Below are 11,972 nucleotides of genomic sequence, written 5' to 3'. Positions count from 1 at the left end.
ATATATATATATATATATATATATATATATATATATATATATATATATATATATATATATATATATATATATATACATTAGTGGTGGGCAGTTACATTAATGTGCTGCGCTAACGGCAGACTCTTAACGGGCAATAAAGAATATTGACATTAATCTATTTCAAAACTTGGGTTAGAAGCTGGGTCTACATTAAGTAAGCTATGATGACTTTCACCTTGATATATTAGTGTGGATGTATATCTGCTGCCGATGTATATCTAGGGTTGAGAACGAATCAGTCTTCCAACCTGTGCAGGCCTACTGTGTAATTATCACATTAAATGTGACATGCTAACATGGATGCAGCTATAAAGCAGCATGGTTTGCTTCAGGGAAAATTAACTGTATTTTTAAGAAGCTTCTCATCTGTGTCTGTTTGGCTGTGACACCATCCTGGAGAGAAATATCAGCTGTGGTTCTGCCATCAACACCTTTGTTTATAGATGTTGGAGATCCGCCTGTTTTCCAGTGTAGTCCAGATGGCCGCTCACACTGAGCCTGGTTCTGCTGGAGGTTTGTTCCTGTTAAAATTGAGTTTTTCCTCTCCACTGTCGCTACAAGCATGCTTAATGTGAGGGATTGCACTCGAGTGAATGAGTTGATGCAATCAACTGGTTTTCCTTAGATAGAAAACTTTGAATCAATTTGATTTAAGTGGGGTTAGGTTGAGGGAGAGTTTACCGATTTACTGATGAAAAGTTTAAGATCCTTGTCAACACCAAATCCTAAGAAGCAGGTGGAAATGAAGAAACCTTACTGTGTTTTATAATTTGACTTAACTTTGATAGTCTGAAGCTTTGGTGTTGCTTTACATAGATATTATTTTGGTCTTTCTCTGTATAAAACACTCACATTAAGCATGAAGAAACATCAAGGAGATCATATGTTTTAGTTTATTTCACATTGCAAATTGCAGCAAGAAATGTTGTAAGATATTCTAAAAAAAAATCTTTGCTCAGTATGTTGATGAAATACATTTTATTAGAATGGTGTCAATAGCCTAAAAAAACCCTCTTTTTATAGAGGACCAATTTCCTACTTTACATTTCTTTAAAAGCTTTGATATGTCTAGAGTGCTTAAAAATAATATTAAAACTCACTTTGAGAAATATTTTACAAATGTTTAAAGACTGAGTTGCTATAAAAAGGTAATTATTTATCTCCTTTTGAGAATGAGTTTCATGTTGAAATGAAAAAACAAAAATACATATGTTGGTTTGTATTTTTTGACCCACATGTAGAATCACACGGAGAACAAGTGAATTTTAACGTTTTATTTTCAAATGTAGCTAGGCTCCGGAAGCAGAGAACTGCAAGAAGTTAGTTTAAGTTTCTGGTTGGTCTGAGAGGAAAAACAGACTGATCAGAAAGGAGTGGGTTGATGATAACTGATGATGACTGATTGATTTGCTTACTTGAAAGATAAAGGGGAGGTACAGTAGCATGGATCTGCAGGGGTTTGATTCAGCGGGCTTTGCAGACTGAACCCCAGAGGTCCAGGAGAATGTGAGTGAGACTCGAGAGCATTGGTACTGGAGAGTGGGCAGGCGAGGAAGACTGAGAACTGCTGCACACAGGAAAGATCTTTTCCATGAAAAGACAAACTGAGGTTCACTAGTTGTCTGTAACAATAACAGAATCATCATTCATAGAGATTCACCAGAATAAAAATTTCAACAAGAAGGATATTCCTGATTTAGGTCTTGGCTGGAATACCATCAGGTGGAAACACCCAGCGAAGATATATGATTGTTTTCCTCCTTATATAGTAGTCACCTTGATTGAGAAATGATCTCAGGTGTGCAGCAACACAGGATGGCCGCGCCATTAGCAAAGATCCTCTCTGTTACAGGGAGCTTACTGACACCAGAAAAACACCAAAACCCCAGAGACCCTAACAGACAGAGTTTATTGAAATGGCTTCATCTACACAGAAAACATCAAATCTGACCTTGAAAGCTGCAATAAATATATCAGCCTTGTACATAAAGCTGTCACAGCATTCGGAAAAGCACCAAAACAGGAGAAGAAGGCACCCCAATAACCATGAGTGGATGGTTCAGAATCTGCTTCAGCTTTATGGAGAAAATACAATATAGATGTACAAGAGAGACTGATAGGGCTAAAACAAGGAGGACAAAAAAAGCAAACCCTACAGTAAATGTCAAACCTGATATCTTTACAACCAAACAAAGCCTATTAATAAATCAACTTATTGCCGAATAAAAAAAACAAAGATTTTCCTAGCAAAACCAAAACAATTTCAGTTGGCTGTGAAGTTGTAATGGTTTATATTGGTCTCTAAAATGCTTCTCCAAGTGTTTTATTTATATAGCTTAAATATGTCATTTTAACATTTATCGCTGATTGTTTTTTTAGTACATTTCAAGTATTAGGTAGGGCGACAGTGGCGTTGGATGTAGGAGTTTGCTCTGAAATCGAAGGATTGACTGTTCAAGCCCCGACTCTGACTTTCAGTATTGTTGTGTCCTTGGGCAAGACACTTCACCTGCATTGTCTACTGATGGTGGTCAGAGGGTCAGGCGCCAGTGTACGGCAGCCCTGCTTCTGTCAGTGAGCCCCAGGGCAGCTGTGGCTACAATGTAGCTTGCCACCATCAGTGTGTGAGTGTGTGCGTGAATGGGTGAATGAATGTAGTGTAAAGCGCTTTGGTCAAGTCTCCTGACTTGAAAAAAGCCATTTACCATTTATATTTTAAATTTGTCCTATCTTTGTTCATTTGTAAAAAGAGGTATTAATTCCTCTTTCTCCATAACCTTGAGAAAAGTTTTAGATTTTCATGTTGCTCTTTTTTTTATACCATATTTTCCGGACTATAAGCCGCTCTTTTTCCCACGCTTTGAAACACATGGCTTATAAGAAGGAGTGGCTTTTCTTTTGATTTTTTTCGTAACAGCCGAGGGGAAAGTCAAATTTTTACTTTGCACAAGAACATGCTAGCAGCAGGAACGACGGAGAACAAATATCCCGAATTCACACATTTTGACATTTATTTCCCGCAGTGAAACTTTGTCCCTACTCCAGTCCACCGGCAATATGTAGAGCTCTACCTATAGGTTTGGTGGGAGATAGTACAGTAGATATTAATGGCTTATAGCCACATGTGGCTTATATATGTAAGTTTAGATTTTTTTTTATTTTAAATCGAGTGGGCACTGCTTATAGTGAAAATACTGTATATTACTCCTTCAAATGAAGGTTTTCTCCTGTTCTTCTAGTATCACAACTGTTAAAACAGTGAGGTAATATCATATTTATGTATCAGATAAGATGTGATTTTATTGCTACATTTGTATCATTGATTTATTTCGATAATTATTGAAATTAACTGGGTTGTGGATGGCAAAATTGACAGTCACTACACAAAAATTTGTCAACTGCTAGAGAAGTTAGTAACTATCAGCTCAGTTCATGCTTCATCTTCCTTTCTCCATTCTAAATGCTGATTCTTTTATTTCCTTTTCCAACAGCCATCTCATGGTAGTAGAAGGACCTGGCCCCTTCTCTGGACTCAAACTGTGGTTTTGACAGCCTCGCTGCTTCAAGGCCAAGATGAAGGAAATCACCTTGGGACGTCCCTGTGGGCAAGAAGAGGATAGAAAACAATCAGGGAGAGAGAAAAGAGTAAAACCATACAAACAAGGACATTCTCAGCTTATTTACAGAAAATATTAATTGAATAAACATGCTTAATATTTGAATATGCAAATATTACCGCTACAAATCTTTTTGAATAAATACAGACAAATAAACCATTATCAAATAACACCTACAGTAATATTTGAATCACCTATTCTTTCAATGGAGCTTACTTTTTCTACAGCTAAAAGCACAGACAATAAATACAGTAAATGTAAAGTATCCTAAGAATATAGAGGTCTGACCTTTCAAGAGCAGCAGAATACAAATCAGATAGAGGAGCAGGAGGGAAGAAGAGCAAAGAGTGATGTGAAGAGTTTAGCAAGGTGATGAGTTTTCATTTCATGCTGCGCGTGACATCCCGGCCCCGGCCGAGGTGGAAAGGTCATCCCATCATTTGGGTGCCTGAGGGGAGAAGAGTCAAGACTGAGTGAAGGCACGACGAGCTCGCTGCAGGCGAGTCAGAGCGAGGCTGAACACACATGAATCACGCACACACATAATACATCACATTACTGCATTCATTAGGATTCTTGGATATAATATTCAGTCCTTTAGCAGAGGGGGTCAAAAGAGCAAGTCTGCAGTTTCTTACTTTGCTTTATTTTATGGGCTGGAGGATGAAGAGTTAAACAAGAGTTTGCCCTACAGCTAGGCTGCTCAGTCAAGCAAAAAGCACAACAAGTGAAACAAGAGGACAAGTAAACAGAGACGGAAACTGAAGCCTTGTTCTCGTGCTGCCTCCAAACATCTTCATTTAGCCGTCTCTATCCTGCCTGTAAGTGTTATGTGTCTGTGTAATCAGCTAGTAAATATTTCATTATCTTGCATAGAGAGCATGCTGCTATAATCAGCTGATTGCCAGAAAGACTTCGAGTTTTATGGGTGATTTAACACATGTGAAATTACAGAAAAAAAGGTGGTGACATGTTGTAATAACTTTGCTCTCAAGATTTATGACACAAGCTCTCTATGATGCAAGAAACCAGACTAACAGTACTTTTGAACAAAGAGCTCTGCTTTGACCAGTCACAATTATTTTGTAAATTTGCAATGCAGTTGCAGACTTCAGTAAACAGGCTGCATGTCAGAGCTGATGGAACCAGGGCTTCTGCAGTGTCGAGGAATATACAGACTCAGGGTGTTTTATGTCTGTGTGGTAGAGTGTTGTGCTCTTTCTCCAGAGTCGTGTCCTTCACTGTCTGAATTCACCTGCTGCCTTATTGTGTGCGTCAGCAAGAAATCACAGAGTCAGGAACAGCTTTAAGCAAATACATATTAATATCGCTGCATATATGTGGTAAAAAAAACGATTCCCCTCTTGACCAAAGAAGTGCCTTTTTCTACCATTTTTTCCTGTCAGCACACAAACACCAACACAAACTTGTAAGGTTCTCTTGACGAGCTGAGGGAATCTTCACCGTCTGAACCCATCTTTCTTTAAACACACAAATATACAGCTGCCTTCAATCACTACCCTCAATTTTGAGTTCCTTTGGCCTGTCTTCCATGTCTTGAAGCCCATCACTACCCCACCCCCACCGCTGCCTAGCCATCTTCAAACCATCTCAGTAGGTGCCAAGCAGTCACAGCAGTGGCTTGATCCTGGCACTTATGAAAGAAGCTCTTTGATAAGCCTCGGCCAGGAGTAACACAAGGGAAGTAAATCAGAGACACAAACTCAACTGGAGATGAGGCATTGACTGTGTTTACTTGTGTGTTTGTGGTGTTGTTTCTTTTGTTTCTTTGACCTGTTAAACTTTCCTTTTTAGAAAAAAAAATCAAATCCTTGAAAGTACATTTTTTTTTATCCTTTTATGTTTTGCAGTTTTCCCTTGTGAGACTGTGAAAATCTTTTGAAGCACCTCTGCTGTGCCTCTCCATCTCTTTGTAGCCAGGGAGAACAACAAAGTGATTAAAATCTTTTGAGGTGTGTTTGGATGTGGCTTATGTCTGGACACAACCCGGCTGAAGATGTGGTTTCCTGTCCACTCCTTGTTTTTGAATCTGTGCAAGGATTGTATCAAAAGTTTTGTCTTATGTCTCTTAGAAATTGACTTTACGTTTGGTGTCTGTGCTCTATTAGCATAATACCCAGATATTATCCACCAATGTGTTATGTTTTTACATTAATCCTTTTAAATAGCTGAAAGGTAAAGAATTAATAAAAAAAAAAAACAGTTTTTCTCCTATTATCGTCTTATTATGGCAAAAAATTCTAATTTGACTTGTTCTGATGATAATATATGAAAGATTTCTTACGATTGGTAAATCTTAAAAGGTCATTATCCTTTTGCAGAGAATGCTCTACCATTTTTGTTGAAATTTAAATGGAAGTAGAAAAATGTTTTAGTAAAGGCTTTATAGTTTGATGATACCGGCGGCGGCTTCTGATCTCTGAAACACGGGAGTTAATTAAATCCAAATGTGATGTACTTCTTTTGCAAATGTTGAAACACATAAAACAAATAATAAAAAAGGGTGCAAAAAGCTGCTATGAAGCCCTATGAAATAATAAAATCCAGGAACCAGTTTTTGGGAGAGTTCGGCAAAAGACAGATATCTTGTCCAATGAGGAAAACAGCCCTTCTGTCTGGTCACTGTTAGACAGGTCTTTTTGTGTGTTCTGCCAATCGGGATCAAGCAACCAGCTTCATGATCCGCCCCCAGTCTATCCCTGCTCCATAGACACCATAAGAGTCTTAGTCTTACTAGAAGTGATAGACTTTTGATGTGATCCTAATTTAGTGCTGGTTGCTTCATTGGTCAGCCCTCCATGGGGAATCTCTCAAAGACTTACAGGCGGTGTGCTTCTGATCCAAAGGGCGAGCTAAAAAGCCGTTTTATAAGTAATATACTTATGAAATCAAGGGCGTTTTAGAGCACATTTAATTCATTAAAGACTACATTTATGAAGTTTTACAATGCAAATTTGACCCATTATTTCTACAAAATTTACATTGGGGCTTTAACCTCCCTTGCCACTGAATATTAAATTTAATTTGGAAATCAAAGTCCCGTTTCAAAGAGGAGGTGTGGAGAGGCACAACCCCCAAGTTGTGGTGTAGATTGAGGTTTACAAACTTAATGATCATTTGTTGAGCCCTGTCTTCTGCTGCTGTGGGTCCACTATATCAAATCAAATCCACAGCACTGCTGTCTACCTTGTAATTTTACAGCAGATGCTTCCCTTAGGTGACAGGCTTTATGGAGATACTGATTTTATTTTGCTGCAGGAGTTGACATAATGTAAAGGGAAAAAAACAGCTTTATTGAACACACAGAGCCTGATTTCCCAGTCAATTTGCCTGACCCACATCATTCAGAACCTGTCTGCTTTCTTGCCAGGCTGTAATAAAGCTGTAATATATGCAAACAGAGTAGCCTTACTGAGTACTGAGTGCATATCTTTACCGGTAAGATGACCACTTTTTAGTCAGGCAACAGTTATTTTTTTTTCAGCCAAACAAATCAACTAGAGTGAGCAAAATGTGGAAAATACACCAGTATCTATAGTAAATCCACGCAAAACCCAAGTTTGCATCAAAAATCAAGAATAAAAAAACAAAGATTTTTTTTTCAGGTGTCTTCTCTTCTTTTTGCCTGAATTCTGGGAGTAAAATATCCCGCTGCATTCATATTTAAAAATATATATATATATTTTTACCTAATATCCTATATATTGGTGAATATAATAAACTAACATAAATGGTTATTTTGAGCATACTGCATTTATAAAAGGTTTGTAATAGGAAAAAAGCCTTTGTTATTCCCATTTTTATCTTGCTCTAAGGGATAGATAATAAAAAGGTTTGGAGTTAAAAAAAATCCACTTCTTCACCACTTACACATCAGCCAGAAAAAAGGCCACTACAGTAGAGGAGCCCCAGATTTGGCCTTGAGTCACTCTGAGAACACAGAGTATTGGATTTATTTGTGTCCAGCCTGGGATGTGAGGCTCAAACTTTGTTATTGAAGTTGCTACTCTTATGCAGCATAACAATCTGGACCTGATCTTTAAATGGTTTGTGTCTCTTAAGACATGTGTAAACCTGTTTGCATGCACAGAGCAGATCTTCAGAGGGCACTGCACCCACTCATTGCAGTGCAGTCACCTAACTCAATGCAGACAGTGCAATATGCTTGTGCTACCTGAATTGAGTTGAAGTCAGCTGGTGGCATTTTCTAAAGTACATTTTACTAAAGTAATTGGTATATAAGTATCGCACCTTGTTTATTATAAATATGTGCAATTTAATAACAGTCTGAATCTGATAATTATATTTAACTGTATTAGAATGAACTAAATCTAACTAAAATACTTTTTATTTCTTTTGCATCTACTCAATGCACTGTAAGTGTTATGCAGCCCTTTTTTTGGGCTTGCTGGGTGTTTCCGCACTTCACACTGTATATAACTTTAACCACTGCTGCTGATTAACAAGAAGATGTTTCACCTGGATCTTCTAATAATAGCTGCTTCTCTTGGTCTGTCTTTGCCAGATTGTCTCATTGCCAACATGCGGTTTATTCACAGTATTTTCCTGCATCACTTGCTTTGTACTCACTGGATTCTTATGTTCAGCCATCTTTTGCCTTTCAATTTGACACACATCTCTCAAAACTTTTAGGGGCTATACTGTGTTCGGCTAAATTATCAGATTCTCTGTGGATGAGAATTTTATCTGTTTTTTTGTGTGTAAAAATGGCTAGTGTTGTGTATCTGACCTATATAAATGAAAACAAAATGAAAAGAATTGAATATGGGTACATACTCTTCTGGAGATTGAAATGGTGTTTCATTTAACCTGAAGGAATATATTCTTTAGGTTTTATACTTTTTTAAAATAACTTAAAAAAATCTTTTTAGCTTGATTTTTTTTTTTTTTAGAAACGCTTTGATTAAATAAAATATTTTAAAAAAGATAAAAAGAATGTTTATCAGCCAATTATCACATTTTAAGCACATCACTAAAAGCACAAAAAGTGCAATAAAACCTGCTCTAGTCCCCAGGTTTTCTAATCCTGCTATTTACTCACCCAGTGGCATCTCCCAGATGCACATAAGGTCTTATGCTGTCACTGCCTTAATCCAGCAAATGTGCAAATATTGGAGTTCTTTTTTTCTTTAAACCAGCTCTGATAGTACAATTAAAACCTTAGAAGAGCTATATAAGGCTTTTTAACAAATGTGCCAACTCAAATAAGTTAATCATTTCAAAATTAATCAGAAAACCCACCCCATTAATTTCAGATAAAGATATGTGGCATACATTTGTTCAGTCCCTTTTAGTCTGATACCAGTGAATAAATTCTAAATAAGTAAAGTAACTGCTGGTCAATTCACTTCAGTTCAATTCAATTTACTGTAATTTATTTGATAACTTTAATGTATGCTGCCCATTCTACTAATAGAAATTCTGGGAATCACTAGTAAACCTGCAAATAGGGAGAAAACAATACCCAACAAGTAAAAAAACAATTTACCATTTTGTATTTTAATCTCAGTTAAAAACAAGCCTGACTATGAGGTTGTGAAGGCAGCTGGTGGCAATTTCTAAACTGCATTTCTCTACAGCAATTGGTATATACGTAAGTTTTGTACCTTATTTATTATAAATAACTATGAATATAATGCAGAGATATAATTAACAAAATGATCTAATTATAAAAAGAAACATCAGAAAGGTATGTTTAACCCATCATCCATTAATGGAGGGCTCAACTTCAGACCTTTAATTATTATTTTATTATTTATTATAACACATTCCATAATAAAAAAAAAATTACAAGAAAAACAGGTCAGATCTCCTAAGAAAAAAATATATTGTGCTATTAACAGATGTATTTAAATTAAACTAAATAAATTCAAGATTCTTGTAGATATAAGAAAAAACAGAGTAATTTAGTTCATATTGCATTCTATATGTATATATATATATATATATAATAAGTTGAAAAGTAAATTAACAAAACTAATGATGAAAAAAATAATAAACCACGGAAGTGAAAACATAAAATGAATAAATACACCAAGTAAACAAGCCTGATGGAGCTCCTGAACTAAAATTTTGTTGAGTGACACTTTGATGCAATAATCACTGAAATCAACTGTTTTCTGTAATGTTCAGGAAATGTTCAGTCAGACGTTTGAACCTGTTGACAGGTATGTTGGTTCATTGTTAACGAGCAACGTGCTTGTAACTTGTCTAGAATAGTTTTCTTTGTTTTAGAATTATTTTCTAAAATAAAAGTTCAAAAACAACATATCACAGAATAAATTAAGATATGTTCAGGTATTTCAGATATCCTTCTTTGGCAACCTGCTCTCATAATCTCTTTCCTCCTGCATAGCATTTCCTCATGCAAAACAAACCACATAAAGTGATACAATGATAAGCTGTTACAGCATTTGACTTTTGTAGTTTGTACATTTTTTTTTTAGTTTTTCTTTTACTTTCATATCCATTTTTCATCTCGCTTTCATCACAATCACTCTCTGTTTGTCCTCTGATATGTGCTTTGATCTCTGTGGTTCATAGATATTTAGCCCTCAGCAATATGACCAGCAGTTACTGCCGGCAGGTGTGAAGAACAAACAAAACCCCCCTTAAACAAACCCCCCAAAACCAATTTAGATCTGTGTGCTTCCTCATATAGACAAACCTGATGACTGTTATGAGAAGTAAAAAAACAAATCAGGCAAATATGCATCCAAGTCACACCTGCGTGCCAGTTATTTGAGAATCATACTTTCTGCTAGGTGATAAATGGGACAACCATCCAATGATTCCAAGAATGTGTGTCTGAAGTTTAATGATGATGAAGAATCGGAAATGCTGCAAAATAACTGGCCATATGTCAAGTGTAGTGGTGACAAATAATCAGCCATGCTGCCCATTGATCCATCTCAATCCATCACAAGATCTCTGTCCAGCTCAGGGACAAACTGTCCCAAGCCAGAAATAGGCAACTATATGAGAAAACTAAGAGCTGGCAGATTTTTACAGACCACTGGCCATGCAAGCTGACTTCACAGCTAAAATAAGTTTCAGTGAACTAGTGGATTATTTTTTTTTTTTTACATATTTCTCAATTTTTATGTTTATTTATTTATTTATTTATTTATTTATTTCTAAAGCAATATTTAACATTTCTGTAGACCTGTCTGTAGGACTACATGAGTTTCTTCTGTTTTATTTTTTTCCTCACCTACTGTAAATATTTCAGAGTGACAAATTATTTTAAATAAAACTACATTTTGTAAACCCTGAATGCAAACTACAGTTTACAAATAAACATTTAATGTAACATTAAGAGAAAAAGCTACTTATGCCAACCTGACCCTTTGGTGGAAAGTAACTGTCCTCTAGAATTATTACTTGGTTGTGCTACACTCAGGGCAGCAGCTGTCTAGCACGGTGAGCCAGACTGACTTATACACAGGACATGTGAGTCAGGTAAGGCTCAATACTCTCCGGACTAAAACAGACCTAAGCCAATCACAGTGCAGGAGGTGGACCTATAATGCAAAACTGCTTTTGTGTAACCCCAACAGTCAAGATTGCAGCTGCAATGGAGAAATGTTTTATTGATGTATTTTGTGCTGCAAAGCTGTTTGTATCTTTAAATTTCAACTAATAGCTGTTGTAAAAGCTTTTCTTTTTAAAAATATATTTTTGCGTCACATTAATCTTACAGGTTTAAAATGTTTTCCGCTGACTCTTTTGTTCCTGCCTTTAAAATCTGGCTCTACCTGCTCCTTTCCAGAATAATATGCCCATGTACACAGTGTAAATTGGTCTGGCTGGGTAGGCTAACAGCTGCCATCAGGCATTTATTACACGAAGAGTCCTTTTTCATTGGCCCTCTCTATAAACAATTATTAAATTCAGGGAGATTGGAGGATTTTTGAGCCTCTATGGCATCTTACCTTCCATCCATCCATCTATTATCTGACACGCTTGTCCTAATTGGGGTCGCGAAGGGTGCTGGTGCCTATCTCCAGCTGTCTACGGGCGAGAGGCGGGGTACACCCTGGACAGGTCGCCAGTCCATTGCAGTCATCTTAAAGGAATAGTACACCCAAAACATGATTAGCCTTCATTTTCTACTCACCCCCATGCTGAACAACACTCTGGAGTACTTTTTTGATATCTCAAATGCATCTGGAGATCTGGGAGGCTTCTTGCTGTCTGCTGACATTCAAATAATGGAGGTCTATAGTAACCTGACAACAGCCAGATGCATGTCTCACTCCGCCCAGCTCCACT

The sequence above is a fragment of the Cyprinodon variegatus genome, unplaced genomic scaffold, assembly GCF_000732505.1.
Source record: "Cyprinodon variegatus isolate N-32 unplaced genomic scaffold, C_variegatus-1.0 Scaffold352, whole genome shotgun sequence".
NCBI lineage: Eukaryota > Metazoa > Chordata > Actinopteri > Cyprinodontiformes > Cyprinodontidae > Cyprinodon > Cyprinodon variegatus.
Note: the sequence above shows the minus strand (reverse complement) of the source record.